Genomic DNA, 13,640 nt, shown 5'->3' on the forward strand with positions numbered 1-13,640 from the left:
CTATAGGGTCAGGAACACAAACATGTATTCCTGACCATATAGTGTTAAAAACACCATCTGGCCCCCCTGGGCTCCTGATGCCTCCATAAATATAGTAAGATTCTTAATGTATTCAAGCCTGAAGCTGCTGGCTCTGCCCTGTCTGTCTCAGAAAAACAAGCAGTCTGTTGACATAATCAGAAGTGGTAGCCTGATCCAATCACAATGCTTCCCCATAGGATTGGCTGAGACATACAAGGAGGCAGATCAGGGGCAGAGCCAGCATGATTCAAACACAGCCCTGCCCAATCAGCATCTCCTCATAGAGTTGAATTGAATCAATGAATCTCTATGAGGAAAGTTCAGTGTCTGCATGCAGAGGGAGGAGACATTGAATGTTTGGATGCATTTTAGGCAGCCATGACCCAGGAAGGATCTCTAACAGCTATCTGAGGAGTGGCCAGTGAAGTCATCACTAGGCTGTAATGTAAACACTGCATTTTCTCTGAAAAGACAGTGTTTACAGCAAAAAGCCTGAAGGTAATGATTCTACTCACCAGAACAAATTCAATAAGCTGTAGTTGTTCTGGTGACTATAGTGTCCCTTTAAATATTTAATCAGAATTTCCAAAAACTCAGACACAAAACAGAATCTACCCAAATATTTGTAGTATTTGTGTATTTTCAGCAATATCGGTATTGGTCAATAAAGATACCGATATTACCGATAATGCAGACCATGGCCGCCATCAGGGTCCTGGGGGGCCCAGGACACTTAATTACCTCCCCAGCACTCCCCTGTCTAACTCTCGTGAGCGCCGCGACCGTCAGAGCGTTGCCACGGATTACCATGGCAACGCTCTGTGCGGCACACAGGCCACAAGAGTTTGACAAGGGAGCAGCTGGGAAGATAAGTAAGAGTATGCTGGGCCCCCCAGGGAATGTAAAAAATAAAATTGTCATCCCCCCCCTCCCCATTTTACACGCTTAACATACTTACAAAAACATACACACTCTGCATTATACATATATATATACACACACACACACATATATATATATATATACATATACACACTGACTTCACTTCGCACACACTACACATTATATACACACTGCATCCACTACACAAACATACACTGCATTCAAATTCAAAAGTATTCAAATACTCTCATTGATTATTTTTTGCATTTAATAAATAAAGATTTGCAAAAAAATAAATAATAAACATGTTCAGTTAACAGTAGATTTGTGCAAAAAAGTTTTTTATTGTTGTTTTTAAAATGGTAAATGTACAGAATATCTCTATCAGTAACTTATCAGCATGAAAGTTCACAGATTATCGGTATCTGTTCTAAGAAAGAAAAAAATCAATATCGGTTTATCCCTAATTTGTAGGCTGTTTAGTATTAGATTATGGTAACACTTGCACGACTCTTAGGGTTGTACATATAAGAAGTGCTGTGTTTACTTTTGTACCAGTTTTGTGCGCATGCACCATTTTCTTATGTATAACAGTTTCTTCCATGTTTTATACATTATTACTGCCATTTATATAGCGCCAACAGATCCGTAGCACTTTACAATAGTATGAGAGGGGTGATTTAAATAGGACAATTACTAGAAAACTTACAGGAACGATAGGTTGAAGAGGACCCTGCTCAAATGAGCTTACAGTCTATAGAAGGTGGGGTATAAAACACGGATTAGATACTGTTATTTTTGTAGTATGCCAAAATAAGCTGATTTCCAACAAATGTTTTAAATTTCTCATATTTTTAGTTTTTGATGGTTTTACCAAATATTTACAAATTAAGAATTTGTAAGAAATTAGTAATATTACCTCTTCACCTCCTTTCTTATACATGAGTGTACGTAACAAATGTGTTAACTTAAAGAAAGGTACGAAAATGAACCAGGAAAATAAAATAATGAAAGATGAACACAAAAAAATATTTTGGAGCAAATAAGAGAATAAATAGGTGGACAGAAAACAAAAAAAATGCCTAAAAGTGAATGTTGCATGGATCACAGTTTCTTCTTGTTCCAAGCAGATCTTGTAGCAGATTGTGCCGTGGTTTATATCCTATATTACATATTTTACTCCACAGAATTTCTTATCCATGTATCACCAATGACATGCTCCTTCATATATTCTGGGTGTTAATTTGTCCCTCATATGTTAAAATAAAGGGAAATTGTTTTTAATAAAGTCTTTTGGATATATGGAGTAGAGAAGCCACCAAATATTCCTGCCACATATGGTAAAATGTATTAGCTGTAGGTGTCTTTACTCTCTAGTTATGTAGCAAATCAGGTGTTCCATTGTCTCTTAGGAATGAAAAAAAAAAGGGTGGAGGGGGGTGTCATGTTGCTATCCTGGTGGAGGGGCGGGGGGGAGGAGAAGGACACCAGTTCGTCTTTAAATGGCATTAGAATGTCCTTTGAGAGTAACCAAAACACTCAGACAGGTCTAGCAATCTTACAAGAAAGCCAGATGGCAATGGGGGTGGAAGAGAGTAATAAAAAAATAAAAATAAAAGTTTGTGTTTCGGACAAGAAATCTTGCATAACACTGAAACTTCCTTAAGAAAAAAAAAAAAAAAAAAAATACTTTCTACGACTTTACTAAATATGCCAGGTTTGCTCCTCTGATGCTAGACATTTACAGATTTACAAGCACCAATTATGCACATTTATACACACCCCCTAAAGCGGACAGAAACAGACTGGCACATGGTGCAGGACAATACTACAAACTGTACAAGGAAATCCCTTAAATTCAATTAAAAGGACACTGCAAGATTGAGTTTTCAGCTTTCGTTATTGTACTTCAAAACAAAAACAGAAGTACTAAGACGATTACTAAAACACAGTTACAGATGCAATATGAGCCACAATAAAAAGACATAAATCACAACCACCCAAGTAATTTCACTATGAAAAGGCGGATCATACAATATTCCCTCCTCCAGCAGTTCCTCCTTTAACCCCTTAAGGACCAAACTTCTGGAATAAAAGGGAATCATGACATGTCACACATGTCATGTGTCATTAAGGGGTTAACTTCCCAGAGGGGAATTAATCTCACAGTGAGTGCCCAAGCGTGCAATCTACATGCAAAGCAGTGGTTTAGGAAGATGTAAGTAAAGGGAAGGGGGAGGGTGGCATAGTACAGATTGATGTAGGGAACTGGTTTCTGTGGTTTGTGTGAACAAAGTGCAACATGAAACACTCGCTCTTCCCCAATCAACATGATACATTTTTTATTCCTCCGAAAGGCTATCACAATAACAAGCAGAGCTTTAGCAGTTTATATTTCTTGATATAACTTACAAGATATTGGTTACACAATTCCAGTGAAGTTTGAATTATACAGGAAAGTTATGCAAACTGTTTAGAAAGATGAAGTGCAATCACTGAAAGTAGGTAACCAGAATTAGCTTTGAAGTGGATGAAGTTAGAAAGCAGAAACACCCCTCCCCCCATGTAAACTAACCATGTCTGTGTGAGTTCTTTTTTTATTGTTCTGAGCCCATACCTGTTACAGAACAGGTGAGTGACCGTTTCTGGTACAAATGACTCCTCAGTGGCTTTTAAAATCTATTAAGTATTTAACACACTTGGACACATGTACAGAATAATCCCATATAATCAGGCAGGAACTAATTATTGTCACCCTCTGACAAGTGTAATTGCATACATAAAGATACAAAGAGACATACAGAGAGCATTAGGTGTTTAGCTGTATGTGTAGATAGAGATCACACCAAGGATAATTTGTGTCAGTTAGCTCTGTGTAGCTATATCAACATCAAACCATGGGTATTGTTAATTTTGCAGCTTGTGTAGGTAGGTAGCAATCCATGGATATAGTTAGCAGTTTAGCTGCCTGTGTAGGTATTATGGCTATAGGCTGTAGTTAGCGGTCTGTGTAGGTAGGTATTGGTATCAGCAGGTTAGCTCTGTGTACACCATGGATAGTTAGCGGTCTGTGGAGGTAGGTATGGATGTAGTTTGCCGTCTGTGGAGGTAGGTATGGGTGTAGTTAGCCGGTTAGCTGTCTGTGGAGGTAGGTATGGGTGTAGTTAGCCGGTTAGCTGTCTGTGGAGGTAGGTATGGGTGTAGTTAGCCGGTTAGCGGTCTGTGGAGGTAGGTAGGGGTGTAGTAAGCAGGTTAGCTGTCTGTGGAGGTAGGTAGGGGTGTAGTTAGCAGGTTAGCTGTCTGTGGAGGTAGGTAGGGGTGTAGTAAGCAGGTTAGCTGTCTGTGGAGGTAGGTAGGGGTGTAGTAAGCAGGTTAGCTGTCTGTGGAGGTAGGTAGGGGTGTAGTAAGCAGGTTAGCGGTCTGTGGAGGTAGGTAGGGGTGTAGTAAGCAGGTTAACGGTCTGTGGAGGTAGGTAGGGGTGTAGTTAGCAAGTTAGCGGTCTGTGGAGGTAGGTAGGGGTGTAGTTAGCCGTCTGTGGAGGTAGGTATGGGTGTAGTTAGCCGGTTAGCTGTCTGTGGAGGTAGGTATGGGTGTAGTTAGCCGGTTAGCTGTCTGTGGAGGTAGGTATGGGTGTAGTTAGCAGGTTAGCGGTCTGTGGAGGTAGGTATGGGTGTAGTTAGCAGGTTAGCGGTCTGTGGAGGTAGGTAGGGGTGTAGTAAGCAGGTTAGCTGTCTGTGGAGGTAGGTAGGGGTGTAGTTAGCAGGTTAGCTGTCTGTGGAGGTAGGTAGGGGTGTAGTAAGCAGGTTAGCTGTCTGTGGAGGTAGGTAGGGGTGTAGTAAGCAGGTTAGCTGTCTGTGGAGGTAGGTAGGGGTGTAGTAAGCAGGTTAGCGGTCTGTGGAGGTAGGTAGGGGTGTAGTTAGCAAGTTAGCGGTCTGTGGAGGTAGGTAGGGGTGTAGTTAGCCGTCTGTGGAGATAGGTATGGGTGTAGTTAGCCGGTTAGCTGTCTGTGGAGGTAGGTATGGGTGTAGTTAGCAGGTTAGCTGTCTGTGGAGGTAGGTAGGGGTGTAGTTAGCAGGTTAGCTGTCTGTGGAGGTAGGTAGGGGTGTAGTTAGCAGGTTAGCTGTCTGTGGAGGTAGGTAGGGGTGTAGTAAGCAGGTTAGCTGTCTGTGGAGGTAGGTAGGGGTGTAGTAAGCAGGTTAGCTGTCTGTGGAGGTAGGTAGGGGTGTAGTAAGCAGGTTAGCTGTCTGTGGAGGTAGGTAGGGGTGTAGTAAGCAGGTTTGCTGTCTGTGGAGGTAGGTAGGGGTGTAGTAAGCAGGTTAGCGGTCTGTGGAGGTAGGTAGGGGTGTAGTTAGCAAGTTAGCGGTCTGTGGAGGTAGGTAGGGGTGTAGTTAGCAGGTTAGCGGTCTGTGGAGGTAGGTAGGGGTGTAGTTAGTAGGTTAGCTGCCTGTGGAGGTAGGTAGGGGTGTAGTTAGTAGGTTAGCTGTCTGTGGAGATGGTAGGGGTGTAGTTAGTAGGTTAGCTGTCTGTGGAGGTAGGTAGATGCCCTGAGTTTGTGGCTGTCAGTGAGGGTCTCTGTGAGGGTTTGGGGGTTAATGAGCTGCACCCCGGTAGTTTGGGGGTTAATGTGTGTATCCACACCCCCCCCCCCCCCCCTGTGACGTCACTGCACCACTTTCCCGGGGCCGTTCAAATCAATGGGTGGCCTTTCCAGGGAGCTGAGTGAGGGCCCCCCGAGCCCCCCCGCTCAGCGCGGCCCCCTCCCCCAGCCGGGCTCCCCGCCAAACATGGCGCCTGACAAAACAACTGCCTCACAAAGCCCAGACACAGGGAGACACAGCCAGAGAGAGAGAGAGACACCGGCGGGCCCGCCCTGGACACACACCGAGCCCGGCGGGGGATCCCCCGGACACACACACACACACACACACGGCGGGCACAGCTTACCTTCCCGCGCGGGACTGGGAGCGGCTGACAGGACGGGGAATCCGCTAATGGCGGCCGATGGCTCTCCGACCCTCCCTGTGAGGGAACGAGCCGCGGCCCCGCTCGCTGCACGGCTCCCTCCTGGTCCTCCTCCTCCCTCTCCCGGAGAGTCCTCGCGGCCGCCGCAGCTCGGCCCAGATTCCGTCTTTCAAACAAACAATGCGGTTAGAGCAGCCGAGCGCGTGCCGCCCCCCCTCTCTTGCTCTCCCTCCTCTGCTCCGCCGAGTGGCACGTCGTGACGTCACGGCCGCGTCGCGCCGCCATGATAGGTGAGGCAGGAGCGCGGCGCTGCTGGGCTGGCCGATAGGGGAGGGGGAGGGGGGACCGGTTACCATGGCGACGCGAGGGAGGAAGGGAAGCTCAGGCTTGGGAAGCTGTAAACAAACCAGGCCGTTCGCGGGGCTGTGAATAGCCGCGAATTATCGCCTCTCCCGCGGGATAAAAAAAAAACAAAACAACAACAACGGCTGCTTCCAGCCAGCCATGATCACAGCCCCCCTCACTGGGTCACTAAAGGGGTTAGCCATTACAGATAGGGGGGGAGTCAGAGTGAAAAAACTAAATAACTAAATGTGAGATTACCAATAAATGTCACTTTATACAACACACCGCACTGGGGATCTTACTAAAGGGAGCATTGCTGAGAATTCAGAGTGAATTTCACATTTAATGCGTTACGTTATATTAACCACTGCCGCCGCCATCACCCCTATCTTCTCGTTCAATCCAATGCGACTCCCCGAGAAGCACTGGAGATGAGACGCGCATGCGCAACTGGTTCGTATGGCAAATCATCGGAATCCAAGGCTTTCATGGTATAGGCATTAGGGCACGTTCAATGTCCTCACATAAAGCATTAAAGAGCCAAGGCTGACTGTGAGGATGCCCCCGCTAGTACAAGGGCACATTGTTACAGACTACATCTCCCATAATGCTATCAAAGCATCAGGGGAGATGTGGTCTACAACATCTGGAGTGCCGAAGGTTGCCTACTTCTGTACTAGTGGCCGCCAGGACGACAAAACAGCAATGTTTTACATTGCAGACTTTACTGAGCTCAAGTGGACGGGGTGCCTATAATGGCCCTTTAATGTAAAAGGGCGTGTATACATTCCATGGACATTGCAGCCAAATATAGAACTGTTGGTACATGTATATTAGGGGTTAAAAAGGTAGATCCCCAGATGTTTTTAAACTAAAGTTTCCATGATGCTTTGTCATTCTAAAGACAATCAAAGTTTCATGGGAACTGTAGTTCTACAACAGTTGGAGATCTACCTTTTGGGCATATGAGCTGCATATAAAGACATAACTAAAATCATATTACACATTGCACAATAGAAGAAGGGGCATAGGAACACCGCAAAAAAAAAAAAACTTATAAAAACAATTAAATATGTTTATATGTATGGGTTTAGTATGCAATTATTGTTTCAAATATTTTTTGTGTTGTTGAGTTTTTCCAAATATATAAGTATGCAGTTATTGTATTGTTAAACTTTATTGTATATAAAATCAGCGATTCAGAACACCGGACACATGAAATAACCCTGCTCAGTGACATATACAGTCAAACGAAATATCAAAACAAACTATTTCAAACAAAAGTCCTTTATTGTAGATAGAGAGAGAGGGGGAAGGCTTTAGGTTTATGACCTCGTGTGTTTTTTTTTTTTCCCCATTACACAATTTTCAGCATGCTAGCACAGTCATAGCCATAAAACAGCCACACTCAGGTATTTGCCTTGCTCTTGCCCCTTTTGGATGTGGTCAGCCTTCCTTAGGGACACTTCCAAAGTAAGACAGTGCTTTTCCATTAGACAGATAAATTGGTTTTATTGCCAGCAAGTCAGTTAGAACGGAGGGAGTGACCTCAGTCGGTTACTATATTCATTCCGCAAGCACTAGAAGTCAATGACAGAGTAGGAGGGCAGACATCTTGCCCAGAATTGATTAACAGGTGGGAAGTGTTGTGCAAGAAAATGTATAGGTGGTTTATTTATTTTGTTTTATACTCTTTCAATAACTGGATTAGACAGGTAAACGTTAATTTGTATTTTTTTCCTCCAGGGACAAAAGTTTAACAAAACGCATCTCATCTAAACTATTCAAATATCAATTATTTAATTCACGTCATCTACCAGGGCCAGGAGATGGATGTAATGGGGAAGAGGATATTGCAGAGGGAGACTTAAGGTAAATATATCACTCTTCCTCATTGATGAAATTATGCAAGTGGATATGTTATCTTGAAAGGGTTTGCAAAATACGCCTAATTCTTTGTAAAATAGTTAATATAAACAATACAACAAAGGCCTTGGATGAAAAAACAAAAACATGATGATGACATGATATGATATTGGCAAAGTATCTGACTACAAAAGTCGAGGTCCATAGAATCTGTATTGTGGCATGTCAGTTTACCATTCGGTCAAAGTGACTGCATTCTCAGCTGCAATATATGCAGAATGAGGTCACTGGTTGTCTTACCATGCACCACTTGTGGTAGGTTCTTACCGCTGCATACCAGGAACATCCTACAAGGCTTGCCCTTTTGGAGATGCTCTGACCTAGATGTGAATGATTTATGGATAACAGTTGAATTTTAATGTCTTGCCAATTCTACATACATAGTTGATGGGAAACATATTTCCATAGGAATTACTGGAGACCAAGATGCAAGCATACTACTTATACAATTGCCCCTTACCCACAGAGGAAGTTGAGCGAATATGGCTCCTTCAGTCTATAAGGGGGAATTTAATTGGCACATGTAAGCAAGGACCTATATTGGCACACGAAGGACAGTATTGGGACAGCTGAAGATAAAGTACGGTAGATACAGAGATTAAGATCACACAGCAAGCCAAGAAAAAGCCACCGAAAGGAATGATACATTGCTGATTACTGGCAAAGCAGATAACAGGCATACAGTGATGATTTCACAAGACATTCCGGACCCATAAAGCGCTTAAAGAGATCCTACAATGTCAGGCGAAGTCCCTAGATGCAAAAGGGACACTGCACCCAGACCACTTCAAAGAGCTGAAGTGGTCTGGGTGCCTACAGTGTCACTTTAAGCTTGCGGAAAATCTTTGTGTGAAGACTGTCTTTTTTTATTTATTTAATTTTTCATTTTGCAAAAAGTGCAGATTTACATAGACAAGTCCGGTTACTTCCTTGTTGTTTTGCTCAGGGGAGATAAACCCAAGATTCAGAGATTTCTCAGAGAAAAGTGCTGATTTGAATAGAAATTAGCAATTTTATAAATTAATTTGGATACACCCCCTGGCTGTCAATTGGACAACTGGTCCTGGTAATTCCTGGTGTGTTTAGCTTAGTTGCACTGAACTCAAGAGGCAGCAATTGACCAGAGCAGCTGCCTTGCAAAGACTTCTCATGGAGCTGAATTGGAAAGTCTGTGATTGGACAGCCAGAAAAAGTCTGAATGGGGTTAGAAGGGGAGGGTTTGCAAAAGCAGCAGACAAGAGATATGCAGCTTTTGCAAGCCGTTTTTAGATATACCTTAATAAGAGGGGAAAAAAAAAGAAAAAGAAGATTAAGTCGGATGTACAATTTTACATTTATGGCCATCATGATCAAAAGGTGCCAGAAGAAATACAGAATTTTACTCCTAGTGAAGTGTAACAAGGAGGAGAAAAATAGTCTCAATTGTGTCCACAAGGAGGGATATTTTATATTTATTTTTTACCTTTTGACCAACATCTAGGTAAAGTCAACTAGATCGCCCCCTAATTGCATAGGTTATTCTGCTAGATTGACTATAAGCTAGATTCTGGGTTAGAAAAAGAAAAGCAGAGGTTCGTTTAATAGGAGGCATGGCCAAGGGTGGGTAAAGAAAATGCTATAAAGCAGGAATACAATTCTTGGTGAACTGATCTGAGCATCAATATCCAGAATGTAGTCCTGGCAACTGGATAATAAAACTGAAGGTGAGAATGTATCAAGATTGTGAGCTATATGCTAGTTAAGATATTGTTGCAGCATTTGCTGAAAGTAGTCACTAGGCAATCTCAATATCAGACATGATCTCCTAACAACATAATATGCATAAATAACAAAAACACAGAGAAGATTTGCAACCCCAACAAATACAATGATCAGCATGAGACCACTTGTTTTAAAGCAGAAATCTAGCTCTTTCACAAACTGGTGTTGGGTCGGTATAGGATAACATCTGGTGAAATTTTGTTTTAATATTTTACTGTATTTATTATACCTAGTTTGGACAGGGATAAGCTAATGATATAAATCATTATTCAATTTCTATATAAAACTACAAGATGGTACAAAATAAAATTTTATCATAATTTTTTAATAATTAAAAATAAAACAGTAGAGTCATAAATGTTGCTCTGATACCCATTTATGTATTTTTATATAAATTGAGGTAATTTCAGTAGAATCACATTCAAAATCCTCAAAACCAACTTACTATTCCTTGGCCCTCTACATAATTAACATTCCCTGCCTTCTTGTAATCTCCAACTCCCATTTATTGTATATTTCAGAACGCTGTACGATAAATAAACCAAGATAAATGATTAAATCTGTCAAAACAAGTTTGCCATATGCCCCTTTGTACAGTGCTACGGTATCTGATGGCGCTTTATAAATAATAATAAGTGCATAGTAAGTGAAGGGGGCTCTACCCAAAACTAATTTACAATCTAAAAATGGGACAAAAATCTGGGAAAATATAGGAAATAAGATTTCACTATGACTAGAGAGAGAATGGTAAACTGGAAAATAACTAGTAGTGTATATATATTACCAGTTTGTGACGATAACCCTCTCTCGGCATCGTTTTTAGTTTCTGTGTCTATTTCTTAGGCTAAAACAGAATGAAAGACTGACAGACCTGGAAATAGAGAGAAAATTTAAAGAGAGACGAGATGGGAATATAACTAATATGAAGCTAGAGAGAAGGGACATCGGTCGGATTGACAGACCGTGCAAGCGATAAAAAGAAAAAGGGAATCTGAGATGGGGGAGGGGGGATTCCTAAGTGACAAAATAATCAGGGTCTTCAGCCCAAGGGTACATTTTTATGATCCCTCCCCACATATACTGAATTAAACCAATTCTCAAAACCCCACCCTATAGGGTTGCTATATGTCCATGAACACCAGAAAAGTAACAGATGTTAGTGAGCAGAAATATGTCCCACCTGGCAGAATAAAAATCATAGATTCTGGTTACTTTATCGCTTCTTGACAGTTCTACTGGCTATAGCATTGCTAAAACCACACAATTAGAGCTCAATGTAGCTAAAATTGGAACGTAGGAAATAAAAAAGTGTGGCTGACAATAAGAAGTTACACACAGGGGAAGTGGGAGAATATATATTATATACACAGTACTCATTGTTTAGTGCATAGCCTCCATAACTTCTATAACACCGTGTAGCTTAGAGAGACACTAGTAATTCCAATCTTCTTTATTCCTAAGAGAGCCATGCTCATTTCACCTAATGACAATATTGTTTCATTTATGAGCAAATAAAGGATAACCTTTGTCATAAAATAACGACTACTATGACTATACTATAATGTAACCTATACCTACTAGTGTCAGCCAGGCAGCAAACTCCAAGGGTATTTTATGCCATACCTGATCACTGTTCTGGTGCCTGTAGGATGAAGTTGTTCTGGGCCTCTGTTCCCCTGATGATTTGTGTGGACTGGCTATCCTGCTGCTTTTAGAAAGACTCTCGCACTGCCACTTATTCTTCTGGGCAGCAGCAGCTAGGTCTGTTTAGGAAGCAGAGACCATGCCGAGATATTTATCCGACGTCCCTGCCATTGTCGTAGTGTGCACTACAGGACCACAAAAGAGTGAACCTTTGTGGTTTATAAAGAGTTTCTACATTGGAGTTTTCATTATCATGGATTGTGTTTAAAGACTCTCATTGCTTTTGTTTTTTGTTGTTTTTTTCTCACCGCTTTCTATTAGCAACCCAATAAATCCACACATCGCACATAGTGCCCCTTCACAGGGCCCGGTTAAGTTGTCAAACCACTCTTAAACGGTTTGACTGCTTTTGGAGGATGACAGAATTGTACTGGTTATGATTTTTGGAATTTTTCTACAATGTTTAGTAAGCAATGAAAATGCATTTAGTAACATGGGACCTTAAAGCCCAACCTTGACCCCAACTCCCCGTCTAACTACCGCCCTATCTCGCTCCTGCCTTTTGCATTCAAGATCCTTGAAAGACTTGTGTATGCGAGATTGACACACTTCCTCAAGTCCAACTCTCTGCTCGACCCACTTCAGTCTGGTTTCCGAGCTAAGCACTCTGTGGAAACGGCTCTGACCAAAGTATCAAACAATCTACTCGCTGTAAAATCTCATGGTCACTACTCCTAATTCTCCTTGACCTTTCCGCTGCTCTCGATACTGTTGATCATAAACAGCTTCTTCTCATCCTCCGTAATCTCGGTCTACGAGCTATTGCTCCCTCCTGGTGCTCCTCCTACCTCACCCAGCGCTCTTTTAGTGTCTCTTTCTCTGGCTCTGCCTCTTCCTCCCAACCTCTGTGTTGGTGTCCCCCAAGGTTCAGTCAAGGTTCTTGATCTATACTGCTTCCTTTGACTTCCAATATCTCTTCTATGCAAATCTATCTCTCCTCCCCTGATCTCTCCCCGCCCCTCTTGACTAGTGTCTCTGATTGCCTTTCTGCTATTTCTAACTGGATGGCTACCCACTTCCTAAAAGGACGCCTATAGGCACCCAGACCACTTCAGCTCAATGAAGTGGTCTGGGTGCCAGGTCCCTTTAGTGTTAACCCTGCAGCATGTTTTACTGAGGGTTAATCCAGCCTCTAGTGGCTGTCTCACTGACAGCCGCTAGAGGCGCTTTCACGCTTCTCACTTAGACGCTGGACGTCCATAGGAAAGCATTGAGAAATGCTTTCCTACGGGCAGATTGAATGAGCGCGGCTCTAGCCACACATGCGCATATGGCGATGATGTTGGCAGGAGGAGGAGGGTTTCCCAGCGCCGAGGGAGCCCGGCACTGGAGAAAGTTAAGTGGCTGAAGGGTCCATTGGAATTCAGAATACAAATTCCAGAAATAATTCCCAATTTTTGTGTGAGTTAATTGATTTATGTAACCTTGAAAGAAATGGTGTGTGAGACATGATAACTTTGAATATAATAAAAGTATTTAACCAGGAAAGGTACATTCAGATTACTCTGGTTTTCAACTATGTCCTGGGGATGTTACCTTAGCCCAACATGCAGGGGTTGTTACTATTTATGTTGTTTTTGTTAATAGTGTGAAGAAAAAAAAAAATGGTAACATGTAACTAATTTTAACTTCAAAAGTGCACAACTCAGCCCAATATACTAACCCTAAAGTGGCCATATCTTTACAAAGTGTGTCCAAATGATTAGGAGGTACACACCAGACCCCTTAATTTTTAATAAAATACTCCATGCACAGGAGTAGTTACTCCACAGCACACTGTAGTAGTTATGGTGTCAAGAGTGTCCTGGCAACCATCCAATGTAAATAGGCAAACTGCTTTCTAATGGTATAACTTCTTACCCGGGGACTGGTGAGCATCCTTCCCTATCCCTCTGTGGCCAGAAAGTGTGGGGGGTATTAGACTTGTGCATAAATGTGATTGAGCAACTTCATCCAAGTAAAATTGCTTTTAATCCACACCCAAACTAATTACGTGCCCAGGATTACCTCTGGAGTCTTATTCAATAATTAAGGTCCAC

The 13,640-nt window shown here is 42.4% G+C and overlaps 1 protein-coding gene across 1 annotated transcript in view; it reads right to left on the reverse strand.

Moving 5' to 3' along the window:
• The window catches only part of BRD1 (bromodomain containing 1), a 47,294-nt gene extending 41,234 nt beyond the window's left edge, over window positions 1–6,060 (reverse strand). The window contains exon 1 of the mRNA XM_063446794.1: window positions 5,848–6,060. The gene's annotated coding sequence lies outside the window, so the exon portion shown is untranslated. The remainder of the gene's footprint in view (window positions 1–5,847) is intronic.
• Between the last annotated feature and the right edge of the window lie 7,580 nt (window positions 6,061–13,640).

This window comes from Pelobates fuscus, chromosome 3, assembly GCF_036172605.1.
Source record: "Pelobates fuscus isolate aPelFus1 chromosome 3, aPelFus1.pri, whole genome shotgun sequence".
Taxonomy (NCBI): Eukaryota; Metazoa; Chordata; class Amphibia; order Anura; family Pelobatidae; genus Pelobates; species Pelobates fuscus.